The sequence below is a fragment of the Ascaphus truei genome, unplaced genomic scaffold (genome assembly GCF_040206685.1).
Source record: "Ascaphus truei isolate aAscTru1 unplaced genomic scaffold, aAscTru1.hap1 HAP1_SCAFFOLD_447, whole genome shotgun sequence".
Taxonomy (NCBI): Eukaryota; Metazoa; Chordata; class Amphibia; order Anura; family Ascaphidae; genus Ascaphus; species Ascaphus truei.
The window spans coordinates 212,332-226,203 of record NW_027456778.1 but is presented as its reverse complement, the minus strand read 5'-3'; the positions used below and the strand labels follow the sequence as shown (position 1 = coordinate 226,203).

General features: G+C 55.9%; 1 long non-coding RNA gene across 1 annotated transcript; it reads right to left on the bottom strand.

Moving 5' to 3' along the window:
• Positions 1–3,291: 3,291 nt before the first annotated feature.
• Positions 3,292–13,402, bottom strand: LOC142484866 (uncharacterized). Its single transcript, XR_012798298.1, has 5 exons — positions 13,267–13,402; positions 8,367–8,467; positions 6,244–6,282; positions 5,139–5,243; positions 3,292–3,356 (listed from the first exon to the last, which is right to left on the bottom strand). It is a non-coding gene; the product is annotated as an uncharacterized LOC142484866 (long non-coding RNA).
• Positions 13,403–13,872: the final 470 nt, after the last annotated feature.

The window sequence follows — 13,872 nt, the reverse complement described above, 5'->3', positions numbered from 1 at the left end:
TGGCTAGCTTAGCCAGTGCCAGGAGCAGGCTGACGAGGAGATCCCTGGGCTTATAAATGGCTAGCTTAGCCAGTGCGAGGAGCAGGCTGACGAGGAGATCCCTGGGCTTATAAATGGCTAGCTTAGCCAGTGCCAGGAGCAGGCTGGCGAGGAGATCCCTGGGCTTATAAATGGCTAGCTTAGCCAGTGCCAGGAGCAGGCTGGCGGGGAGATCCCTGGGCTTATAAATGGCTAGCTTAGCCAGTGCCAGGAGCAGGCTGACGGGGAGATCCCTGGCTTATAAATGGCTAGCTTAGCCAATGCCAGTGCCAGGCTGACGAGGAGATCCCTGGGCTTATAAATGGCTAGCTTAGCCAGTGCCAGGAGCAGGCTGGCGGGGAGATCCCTGGGCTTATAAATGGCTAGCTTAGCCAGTGCCAGGAGCAGGCTGGCGGGGAGATCCCTGGGCTTATAAATGGCTAGCTTAGCCAGTGCCAGGAGCAGGCTGGCGGGGAGATCCCTGGGCTTATAAATGGCTAGCTTAGCCAGTGCCAGGAGCAGGCTGGCGAGGAGATCCCTGGGCTTATAAATGGCTAGCTTAGCCAGTGCGAGGAGCAGCTGGCGAGGAGATCCCTGGGCTTATAAATGGCTAGCTTAGCCAGTGCCAGGAGCAGGCTGGCGGGGAGATCCCTGGGCTTATAAATGGCTAGCTTAGCCAGTGCCAGGAGCAGGCTGGCGGGGAGATCCCTGGGCTTATAAATGGCTAGCTTAGCCAATGCCAGGAGCAGGCTGGCGGGGAGATCCCTGGGCTTATAAATGGCTAGCTTAGCCAGTGCCAGGAGCAGGCTGACGAGGAGATCCCTGGGCTTATAAATGGCTAGCTTAGCCAGTGCCAGGAGCAGGCTGGCGGGGAGATCCCTGGGCTTATAAATGGCTAGCTTAGCCAGTGCCAGGCTGACGAGGAGATCCCTGGGCTTATAAATGGCTAGCTTAGCCAGTGCCAGGAGCAGGCTGGCGAGGAGATCCCTGGGCTTATAAATGGCTAGCTTAGCCAATGCCAGGAGCAGGCTGACGAGGAGATCCCTGGGCTTATAAATGGCTAGCTTAGCCAATGCCAGGAGCAGGCTGGCGAGGAGATCCCTGGGCTTATAAATGGCTAGCTTAGCCAATGCCAGGAGCAGGCTGACGAGGAGATCCCTGGGCTTATAAATGGCTAGCTTAGCCAATGCCAGGAGCAGGCTGGCGAGGAGATCCCTGGGCTTATAAATGGCTAGCTTAGCCAGTGCCAGGAGCAGGCTGACGAGGAGATCCCTGGGCTTATAAATGGCTAGCTTAGCCAGTGCCGGGAGCAGGCTGGCGAGGAGATCCCTGGGCTTATAAATGGCCAGCTCAGCCAATGCCAGGAGCAGGCTGGCGAGGAGATCCCTGGGCTTATAAATGGCTAGCTTAGCCAGTGCCAGGAGCAGGCTGACGAGGAGATCCCTGGGCTTATAGATGGCTAGCTTAGCCAGTGCCAGGAAAAGTGCAGCCAGAACAGCAGGAGAAGGCCCCTCGGGGTGGATAAGAGGGGCTGCAGTCTGGCGCTCGCCACAGAAGGGGCAGTTGGCGGGGGAGTCCCTGAAGTGGGGCAGGTACTCTCCCGTGCTTAGTGCACCGTGGAGGACCCTCCAACTCAAATCCCCGGCGGGCGGGGAACCAAATCCGAATCGAGTTCCCTCCACCGGGGCCTCTCGCCCTCGTTCGCAGGAAGAACCCGCCTCCAGATGGTATCGGGGCGGGCGACGAGGGCGAGGTAGCGCAGTATATGGAGCACGAGAGAGTACAGGCCTTTCCTCGGCATGCCGCGAAAACACGCCGGGGACATATCCCACAACCGGCTGAGGATGGGGGCGAGAGGAGCCCGAGGGGGTTGGGGAGAGAGGAGCCCGAGGGGGTTGGGGAGAGAGGAGCCCGAGGGGGTTGGGGGAGAGAGGAGCCCGAGGGGGTTGGGGGAGAGAGGAGCCCGAGGGGGTTGGGGAGAGAGGAGCCCGAGGGGTTGGGGGAGAGAGGAGCCCGAGGGGGTTGGGGGAGAGAGGAGCCCGAGGGGGTTGGGGGAGAGAGGAGCCCGAGGGGGTTGGGGGAGAGAGGAGCCCGAGGGGATTGCCCTGGCTTTGGTCCCACGGAAAGATCCGGAGAGCTGGGGGTGATCGGTGGCCAGGGCTCTCCGGTCTGCAATACCCGCGATGAAGGTGCGTGAGTCGGGGGGTGGATGGCATCTTTAATCTCCCGGATCAGACGATGAGGGACGCGGGCAGTACGCAGACCCATACGGGTCGGCGAGGAAACCAACCCCCACTGCCCCTGTCCTTTCCTGGTCGCGGAGACCTGGGGAGGAGGGGGAGGGGAGGGAGGGGGAGGAAGAGGGAGGAAACCAACCCCCACCGCCGCCTGTCCCTTCCTGGTCGCGGAGACCTGGGGAGGAGGGGGAGGGGAGGGAGGGGGAGGGGAGGAGGGGGCAGGAGGGGGAGGGGGAGGAGGGGAGGAACCCCCCCCCCCCCGCCGCCTGTCCCTTCCTGGTCGCAGAGACCTGGGGAGGAGGGGGAGGATTGGGAGGGGCAGGAGGAGGAGGGGAGGAACCCCCCCCCCCCCCCCGCCTGTCCCTTCCTGGCCGCAGAGACCTGGGGAGGAGGGGGAGGGGAGGAGGGGGAGGGGAGGAGGGGGAGGGGGGAGGGGCAGGAGGGGGAGGGGGAGGAGGAGGGGAGGAAACCCACCCCCCCCCGCCGCCTGTCCCTTCCTGGTCGCAGAGACCTGGGGAGGAGGGGGAGGGGTAGGAGGGGGAGGGGGGAGGGGGAGGGGGGAGGGGGAGGAGGAGGAGGGGGAGGAGGAGGGGAGGAAACCCACCCCCACCGCCGCCTGTCCTTTCCTGGTCGCAGAGACCTGGGGAGGAGGGGGAGGAGGGGGAGGAGGGGGTAGGAGGGGGGGGTGGAGGGGGGAGGAGGTGGGGAGGAGGGGGTGGAGGGGGGAGGAGGGGGTGGAGGGGGGAGGAGGGGGAGGAGGAGGGGGTGGAGGAGGAGGAGGAGGAAACTCACCTCCACCGCCGCCTGTCATTTCCTGACCAGGGGAGGGGGGAGGGGGAGGGGGCAGGGGGGTGGAGGAAGTGGGGGGAGGAGGGGGGACCAGGAGATTGGGGGAGGGGGAGGAGAGGGCGTCCGGTCAGCGGGAGGAGGGGAGGGAGGAGTGGAGGGGGATAGCAGGAAGAGGGGAGGGGGGACAGCAAGGAGGATGGGGAGGAGCGGAGAAGGGATGGGGGACAGCGGGAAGAGGGGACCCCTCACCTTGTTTGTAGTGTAACTGTCCCAGATAATTAACTTGCCATCTTGGATGCACTAACCAGCAGCCTGGGGGGGGGGAGAGAGCAGGAAGAAAGAAGAAGAGATATGGGGGGAGGAAGAAGAAGAGACGGGGGAAGGAAGAAGAGACGGGGGGAGGAAGCAGAGACGGGGGGAGGAAGCAGAGACGGGGGGAGGAAGAAGAGACGGGGGGAAGGAAGAAGAGACGGGGGGAGGAAGCAGAGACGGGGGGAGGAAGCAGAGACGGGGAAGGAAGCAGAGACGGGGGAAGGAAGCAGAGACGGGGGGAGGAAGCAGAGACGGGGAAGGAAGCAGAGACGGGGGGAGGAAGCAGAGACGGGGGAAGGAAGCAGAGACGGGGGAAGGAAGCAGAGACGGGGGAAGGAAGCAGAGACGGGGAAGGAAGCAGAGACGGGGGAAGGAAGCAGAGACGGGGGAAGGAAGCAGAGATGGGGAAGGAAGCAGAGACGGGGAAGGAAGCAGAGACGGGGGGAGGAAGCAGAGACGGGGGAAGGAAGCAGAGACGGGGAAGGAAGCAGAGACGGGGGAGGAAGAAGAGTAGAGTTGCATGTTAATGTGTGGAGTGGGGATATATATATATATTACACACAGATACATATATTAAATAACGCACTAACATTACAGACAGAGCCGCCCCTCGCACACGGAGCGTCCGCTCTGCGGTCAGCGCCCCCTCGCACACGGAGCGTCCGCTCTGCGGTCAGCGCCCCCTCGCACACGGAGCGTCCGCTCTGCGGTCAGCGCCCCCTCGCACACGGAGCGTCCGCTTTGCGGTCAGCGCCCCCTCGCACACGGAGCGTCCGCTCTGCGGTCAGCGCCCCCTCGCACACGGAGCGGCCGCTCTGCGGTCAGCGCCCCCTCGCACACGGAGCGTCCGCTCTGCGGTCAGCGCCCCCTCGCACACGGAGCGTCCCCTCTGCGGTCAGCGCCCCCTCGCACACGGAGCGTCCGCTCTGCGGTCAGCGCCCCCTCGCACACGGTGCGGCCGCTCTGCGGTCAGCACCCTCTCTGCGGTCAGCGCCCCCTCGCACACGGAGCGGCCGCTCTGCGGTCAGCGCCCCCTCGCACACGGAGCGCCGCTCTGCGGTCAGCGCCCCCTCGCACACGGAGCGGCCGCTCTGCGGTCAGCGCCCCCTCGCACACGGAGCGCCGCTCTGCGGTCAGCGCCCCCTCGCACACGGAGCGCCGCTCTGCGGTCAGCGCCCCCTCGCACACGGAGCGGCCGCTCTGCGGTCAGCGCCCCCTCGCACACGGAGCGCCGCTCTGCGGTCAGCGCCCCCTCGCACACGGAGCGGCCGCTCTGCGGTCAGCGCCCCCTCGCACACGGAGCGGCCGCTCTGCGGTCAGCGCCACCTCGCACACGGAGCGCCGCTCTGCGGTCAGCGCCCCCTCGCACACGGAGCGTCCGCTCTGCGGTCAGCGCCCCCTCGCACACGGAGCGTCCCCTCTGCGGTCAGCGCCCCCTCTGCGGTCAGCGCCCCCTCTGCGGTCAGCGCCCCCTCTGCGGTCAGCGCCCTCTCTGCGGTCAGCGCCCTCTCTGCGGTCAGCGCCCTCTCTGCGGTCAGCGCCCTCTCTGCGGTCAGCGCCCTCTCTGCGGTCAGCGCCCTCTCTGCGGTCAGCGCCCCCTCGCACACGGAGCGCCGCTCTGCGGTCAGCGCCCCCTCGCACACGGAGCGCCGCTCTGCGGTCAGCGCCCCCTCGCACACGGAGCGCCGCTCTGCGGTCAGCGCCCCCTCGCACACGGAGCGCCGCTCTGCGTCAGCGCCCCCTCGCACACGGAGCGCCGCTCTGCGGTCAGCGCCCTCTCACCTGGAGTCGGTGCCCAGTGCATGGCGTAGATCTTGGCGAGATGCCCGCGCAGCGTCCGACGAGTCCTCATCTGAATACGGCCAACGGGTCCAGACCGGCCGTAATCTGAGGGGGAGACCGGGGAGTGAGAGAGGGGGGGGGGGAAAGGGAGGGAGGAGGAGGAGGGGGGAGGAGGAGGGAGGGGAGGCGGGGAGGAGGGAGGAAGGGGGGTGGCGTAGGAGAAGGAGAGGGAGGGGAGATAGGGAGGTGGAGGGCTTGGAAGGAGTAGGAGGGGGGAGGGGGGAAGGAGATGGGGGGGGTAGAGTACCTGGGTGAGGTTTGAGTCTCGGCACGCTTTCCTGGCATCCTGTAGGAGGGAGGGGGGGGAGGTAGGGTAGGATATGGGGGGGAGGTAGGGTAGGATATGGGGGGAGGGGGGTAGGAGATGGGGGGAGGGGGGTAGGAGATGGGGGGGGAGGGGGGTAGGAGATGGGGGGGGTAGGAGGATGAGGGGGAGGGGGTAGGAGGATGAGGGGGGGTAGGAGATGGGGGGAGGAGGATGAGGGGGGGTAGGGTAGGAGATGGGGAGGGGGGAGGAGGATGAGGGGGGAGGGGGTGGGAGATGGGGGAGAGGGGGGTAGGAGATGGGGAGGGGGGAGGAGGATGGGGGGTAGGGTAGGAGATGGGGGGGGGAGGGGGGGAGGAGGAGGGGGGGGGAGGGGTAGGAGATGAGTGGGAGAGGGGGTAGGAGGATGAGGGGGAGGGGGTGGGAGATGGGGGGAGGGGGGTGGGAGATGGGGAGGGGGGGGAGGATGAGGGGTGGAGGGGGGTAGGAGATGGGGAGGGGGAGTAGGATGAGGGGGGAGGGGGGGAGGAGATGGGGAGGATGAGGGGGGAGGGTGGAGGAAGATGAGGGGGGGAGGTGGGTAGGAGGAGAGGGGGGTGGGAGATGGGGGGGTAGGAGATGGGGGGTAGGGTAGGAGGATATGGGGGGAGGGGGGAGGAGGATGAGGGTGGAGGGGGAGGAGGATGAGGGGGGGAGGATGAGGGGGGGGAGGAGAGGGGGGAGGATGAGGGGGGGAGGATGAGGGGGGAGGATGAGGGGGGGAGGATGAGGGGGGGGTACCTGGGTGAGGGTGGAGTCTCCGCACGCTTTCCTGGCATCCTGTAGGAGGGAGGGGGGAGGTAGGGTAGGAGATGGGGGGGAGGGGGGTAGGAGATGGGGGGAGGGGGGTAGGAGGATGAGGGGGGGTAGGAGATGGGGGGGAGGAGGATGAGGGGGGAGGGGGGTGGGAAATGGGGGGGAGGGGGGTAGGAGATGGGGAGGGGGTAGGAGGATGAGGGGGGGAGTGGGGTAGGAGATGGGGGGGAGGGTAGGAGATGGGGGGGAGGGGGGTAGGAGGGGAGGGTAGGGTAGAAGATGGGGGGAGGAGGATGAGGGGGGGAGGGGGGTAGGAGATGGGGGGGGTAGAGTACCTGGGTGAGGGTGGAGTCTCCGCACGCTTCCTGGCATCCTGTAGGAGGGAGGGGGGGTAGGAGGAGGAGAGAGCAGGAAGTTAGCAGCAGGCCGGGATACTTTACTCCAGGCTGTGAGGCCTATGTGAGGAAACACTGAGAATAACATCCCAATGGAGCAGGAAATGGCACTGAAATAAGGCTGGGCGCTGTCAGGGTGAATAGGGCGTTATCAGGGTGAATAGGGCGCTGTCAGGGTGAATAGGGCGTTATCAGGGTGAATAGGGCGCTGTCAGGGTGAATAGGGCGCTATCAGGGTGAATAGGGCGCTATCAGGGTGAATAGGGCGTTATCAGGGTGAATAGGGCGCTATCAGGGTGAATAGGGCGCTGTCAGGGTGAATAGGGCGCTGTCAGGGTGAATAGGGCGCTATCAGGGTGAATAGGGCGCTATCAGGGTGAATAGGGCGCTATCAGGGTGAATAGGGCGCTGTCAGGGTGAATAGGGCGTTATCAGGGTGAATAGGGCGCTGTCAGGGTGAATAGGGCGCTATCAGGGTGAATAGGGCGCTATCAGGGTGAATAGGGCGTTGTCAGGGTGAATAGGGCGCTGTCAGGGTGAATAGGGCGCTATCAGGGTGAATAGGGCGTTATCAGGGTGAATAGGGCGCTGTCAGGGTGAATAGGGCGTTGTCAGGGTGAATAGGGCGCTGTCAGGGTGAATAGGGCGCTGTCAGGGTGAATAGGGCGCTATCAGGGTGAATAGGGCGCTGTCAGGGTGAATAGGGCGTTGTCAGGGTGAATAGGGCGCTGTCAGGGTGAATAGGGCGCTGTCAGGGTGAATAGGGCGCTGTCAGGGTGAATAGGGCGCTGTCAGGGTGAATAGGGCGCTGTCAGGGTGAATAGGGCGCTGTCAGGGTGAATAGGGCGCTATCAGGGTGAATAGGGCGCTGTCAGGGTGAATAGGGCGCTATCAGGGTGAATAGGGCGCTGTCAGGGTGAATAGGGCGCTATCAGGGTGAATAGGGCGCTGTCAGGGTGAATAGGGCGTTGTCAGGGTGAATAGGGCGCTGTCAGGGTGAATAGGGCGCTGTCAGGGTGAATAGGGCGCTGTCAGGGTGAATAGGGCGCTATCAGGGTGAATAGGGCGCTATCAGGGTGAATAGGGCGCTGTCAGGGTGAATAGGGCGTTGTCAGGGTGAATAGGGCGCTATCAGGGTGAATAGGGCGCTATCAGGGTGAATAGGGCGTTATCAGGGTGAATAGGGCGCTGTCAGGGTGAATAGGGCGCTGTCAGGTGAATAGGGCGCTGTCAGGGTGAATAGGGCGCTATCAGGGTGATAGGGCGCTATCAGGGTGAATAGGGCGCTGTCAGGGTGAATAGGGCGCTGTCAGGGTGAATAGGGCGCTGTCAGGGTGAATAGGGCGCTGTCAGGGTGAATAGGGCGTTGTCAGGGTGAATAGGGCGCTGTCAGGGTGAATAGGGCGCTATCAGGGTGAATAGGGCGCTGTCAGGGTGAATAGGGCGCTATCAGGGTGAATAGGGCGCTGTCAGGGTGAATAGGGCGCTATCAGGGTGAATAGGGCGTTGTCAGGGTGAATAGGGCGCTATCAGGGTGAATAGGGCGCTATCAGGGTGAATAGGGCGCTGTCAGGGTGAATAGGGCGCTATCAGGGTGAATAGGGCGCTATCAGGGTGAATAGGGCGCTGTCAGGGTGAATAGGGCGCTGTCAGGGTGAATAGGGCGCTATCAGGGTGAATAGGGCGCTATCAGGGTGACCCCCCCCCCCTCACCCGGATCTGGTTGCGAAGTTGCTCAGCCTCCTGACGCAGCTGATCCAGTTCACTCATGGTGGGCGCTCCCCTCCCCCGCCTGCCCGCAGACTATCAGGAGCCTGGGGGCGAGGGGAGAGAGAGGGGAAGTGGAGGGGGAGAGAGAGAGAGGGGGGAAGTGGAGGGGGAGAGAGAGAGAGGGGGGGAAGTGGAGGGGGAGAGAGAGAGAGAGAGGGGGGAAGTGGAGGGGTAGAGAGAGGGGGGAAGTGGAGGGGGAGAGAGAGGGGGGAAGTGGAGAGAGAGAGGGGGGAAGTGGGGGAGAGAGAGGGGGGAAGTGGAGGAGAGAGAGGGGGGAAGTGGGGGAGAGAGATGGGGGAAGTGGGGTGGAGAGAGGGGGGAAGTGGGGGGGAGAGAGGGGGGAAGTGGGGGGGGAGAGAGGGGGGAAATGGGGGAAGTGGGGGAGAGGGGGGGAAGTGGGGGAAAGAGGGGGGGGAGAGAGAGGGGGGAAGTGGGGGAAAGAGAGGGGGGGAAGTGGGGGAGAGAGAGGGGGGAGTGGGGGAGAGAGGGGGGAGTGGGGGAGAGAGGGGGGGAAGTGGGGGAGAGAGAGGGGGGGAAGTGGGGGAGAGAGAGGGGGGAATGGAGGAGAGGGGGGGAAGTGGAGGAGAGAGAGGGGGAAGTGGAGGAGAGAGATGGGGAAGTGGAGGCGAGAGATGGGGGAAGTGGGGGAGAGAGGGGGGGAAGTGGGGAGAGACAGGGGAGAGAGGGGGAAGTGTGGGAGAGAGGGGGGAAGTGTGGGAGAGAGAGGGGGGGAAGTGTGGGAGAGAGAGGGGGGGAAGTGGGGGAGAGAGAGGGGGGGAAGTGGGGAGAGAGAGGGGGGGAAGTGGGGGAGAGAGAGGGGGGGAAGTGGGGGAGAGAGAGGGGGGGAAGTGGGGGAGAGAGAGGGGGGAAGTGGGGGAGAGAGAGGGGGGGAAGTGGGGGAGAGAGAGGGGGGGAAGTGGGGGAGAGAGGGGGGGGAAGTGGGGGAGAGAGGGGGGGAAGTGGGGGAGAGAGAGGGGGGAAGTGGGGGAGAGAGGGGAGGAGAGGGGGGGAGAGGGAGGGAGAGGGAGAGAGAGGGAGGGAGGGGGAGGGAGAGAGAGGGAGAGAGAGGGAGGGAGAGAGAGGGAGGGAGAGAGAGGGAGGGGGGAGAGAGAGTGGGGGAGAGAGAAGACAACAATAAATGTGTGTCAGACATGTGTCATTTCTCCTTCACTTCCTGGCATTTCCTCCATTCCCTCTGTTCCAGGTCTTACAATGAGGTAAATACAGCCTCAGATAAACAACAACACGACATATTACACCGTGTGTGTCTGTGTGTGTGTGTGTGTGTACACATGACATATTACACCGTGCCATGATTTATTGAACAAAAATAAAGACAAAATGGAGAAGCCATGTGTGAAAAACTAAGTACACCCTTACTGCTTCCATAGGAATTAAGATGCCAAGTAGCAGACAGGTGCTGCTTATCAAATGCCCTTGATTAATTGATCATCAGCGCGTATGACCACCTGTATAAAAGCCGAGGTTTTAGCAGTTTGCTGGTCTGGAGCATTCAGGTGTGTGTTAACACAATGCCAAGGAGGAAAGACATCAGCAATGATCTTAGAGAAGCAATTGTTGCTGCCCAATCTAGGAAGGGTTATAAGGCCATTTCCAAACAATTTAAAGTCCATCATTCTACAGTGAGAAAGATTATTCAGAAGTGGAAAACATTCAAGACAGTTGCCAATCTTCCCAGGAGTGGACGTCCCAGCAAATTCACCCCAAGGTCAGACCGTGCAATCCTCAGAGAAATTGCAAAAAACACAAGAGTTACATCTCAGACTCTACAGGCCTCAGTTAGCATGTTACATGTTAAAGTTCATGACAGTACAATTAGAAAAAGACTGAACAAGTATGGTTTGTTTGGACGGGTTGCCAGGAGAAAGCCTCTTCTCTCTAAAAAGAACATGGCAGCACGGCTTAGGTTTGCAAAGGTGCATCTGAACAAACCACAAGACTTCTGGAACAATGTCCTTTGGACAGACGAGACCAAAGTGGAGATGTTTGGCCATAATGTACAGCGCCACGTTTGGCGAAAACCAAACACAGCATATCAGCACAAACACCTCATACCAACTGGCAAGCACAGTGGTGGAGGGGTGATTATTTGGGCTTGTTTTGCAGCCACAGGACCTGGGAACCTTGCAGTCATTGAGTCGACCATGAACTCCTCTGTATACCAAAGTATTCTAGAGTCAAATGTGAGGCCATCTGTCCGACAGCTAAAGCTTGGCCAAAATTGGGTCATGCAACAGGACAATGATCCCAAGCACACCAGCAAATCTACAACAGAATGGCTGAAAAAGAAAAGAATCAAGGTGTGCAATGGCCCAGTCAAAGTCCAGACCTCAACCCGATTGAAATGCTGTGGCTGGACCTTAAGAGAGCTGTGCATAAACAAATGCCCACAAACCTCAATGAACTGAAGCAATGTTGTAAAGAAGAGTGGGCCAAAATTCCTCCACAGCGATGTGAGAGACTGATAAAGTCATACAGAAACGATTACTTCAAGTTATTGCTGCTAAAGGTGGTTCTACAAGCTATTGAACCATAAGGTGTACTTAGTTTTTCACACATAGCTTCTCCATTTTGGCTTTATTTGTGTTAAATAAATCATGACACAGTGTAATATGTCATGTGTGTACACACACACACACACACGGTGTAATATGTCATGTGTTGTTGTTCATCTGAGGTTGTATTTACCTAATTTTTAGACCTGCTAAGGAACAGATGATTGTTATTATGTCCTGATATGTAAAAGCATAGAATTCAAAGAGGGTGTACTTTCTTTTTCACACAACTGTGTATATTAAAGCATACTGTAGGTATCACTATCATCTCATATCATTTTATATCTCTCTCTCATGATATGAGATGATAGTGATATATTATCTCACATATAATTATATATCACACATTATATTATATCATATTATAATCATGATATATTGCATAAATATAGAATATAGCCATGTATGTAATAATGACGTGATATAATATAATGATTTAATTATATAATATAACACGTCATTAAATTACATCAGATATCCCGATTATCTCACATATCATTATATTATACCTCACATTACAGTATATTATATCCCAGTACATATTACAGTATATTATTTCACGATATATTACTGTATAGTATATTATATCCCAGTACTTATTACAGTATGGTATATTATATCCAGTACATATTACAGTATAGTATATTATATCCCAGTACATATTACAGTATAGTAGATTATATCCCAGTACATATTACAGTATATTATATACCAGTACATATTACAGTATGGTATATTATATCCCAGTACATATCACAGTGTATTATATCCCAGTACATATTACAGTATAGTATATTATATCCCAGTACATATTGCAGTATAGTATATTATATCCCAGTACATATTGCAGTATAGTATATTATATCCCAGTATATATCACAGTATAGTATATTATATCCCAGTACATATCACAGTATATTATATCCCAGTACATATTACAGTATAGTATATTATATCCCAGTACATATTGCAGTATAGTATATTATATCCCAGTACATATTGCAGTATAGTATATTATATCCCAGTACATATTGCAGTATAGTATATTATATCCCAGTACATATTGCAGTATAGTATATTATATCCCAGTACATATTGCAGTATAGTATATTATATCCCAGTACATATCACAGTATATTATATCCCAGTACATATCACAGTATAGTATATTATATCCCAGTACATATCACAGTATAGTATATTATATCCCAGTACATATCACAGAATAGTATATTATATCCCAGTACATATCACATTATAGTATATTATCCCAGTACATATCACAGTATAGTATATTATATCCCAGTACATATTACATTATAGTATATTATATCCCAGTACATATCACATTATAGTATATTATATCCCAGTACATATCACATTATAGTATATTATATCCCAGTACATATTACAGTATATTTTATCCCAGTACATATCACAGTATAGTATATTATATCCAAGTACATATCACAGTATATTATATCCCAGTATGGTATATTATATCCCAGTACATATTACATTATAGTATATTATATCCCAGTACATATTACAGTATATTATATCCCAGTACATATCACATTATAGTATATTATATCCCAGTACATATTACAGTATATTTTATCCCAGTACATATCACAGTATAGTATATTATATCCAAGTACATATCACAGTATATTATATCCCAGTATGGTATATTATATCCCAGTACATATTACATTATAGTATATTATATCCCAGTACATATCACAGTATAGTATATTATATCCAAGTACATATCACAGTATATTATATCCCAGTATGGTATATTATATCCCAGTACATATTACATTATAGTATATTATATCCCAGTACATATCACAGTATAGTATATTATATCCAAGTACATATCACAGTATATTATATCCCAGTATGGTATATTATATCCCAGTACATATTACATTATAGTATATTATATCCCAGTACATATCACAGTATATTATATCCCAGTACATATTACATTATAGTATATTATATCCCAGCACATATCACATGATAGTATATCCCAGTAAAGTGTATATATATAATGACAGTATATACTATATCCCAGTATAGATATATGTATATTACAGTATAGTATATTATATCCCAGTATAGATATATTACATGACAGTGTGTGTGTGTGTGTGTGTATGTGTGTATGTATATATGTTTGTATGTGTATATGTGTGTATATGTATTTATGTGTATACGTGTGTATGTGTATATATACATATAATATCATATTATACACTGAGTGTAGCTGGAGCTCTCTGTCTGTGTCTCTGTCTCTGTTCCTCAATCCCCGCTTCCGGTTTCCCCGCTTCCGGTTTCGCCGCTTCCGGGTTTTTTTCCTAGACTGTTTCCGGTTTCCAAGAGGGTTAGTGGACTGTTCCATAGCCGGAGAGGGGGGCGGTAAGGGGAAGCCGCTCCTGAATGCGCTGGGATGAAGGGAGGGTTATTAATATGAATATACACGTTTAGTAAGGAAAACGTTAGGCTGAGCAGGGCAGGCATTGTTTCATTATGTAGATCAATCACCCCCCCCCCCCGCACGAATGGTTTCTTCCGCTCAATGCGCGAAGCGATAGGAGTGGTGGGCCAGACCAACGCGTTATGGAGGGGTACTTAAAAGAGGTAAACGCCAGTAATCTGACAAGCTCTTAAAGGCGAATCCCGGCAATCACCTAATAATAGCAATATATTAAAGGGCTATGTATCGCTGCAAAGAAAAAGAGGGGAAGCAGCTGAATTTTATTAAAAGGGGCACCCCCAATGTGACCCGCGGGATTGTTTATCCCAGGGAATGAGAAGTTGGGATCACGTGACTTGAAGGGCGTGGCCACACCATAGAGAGG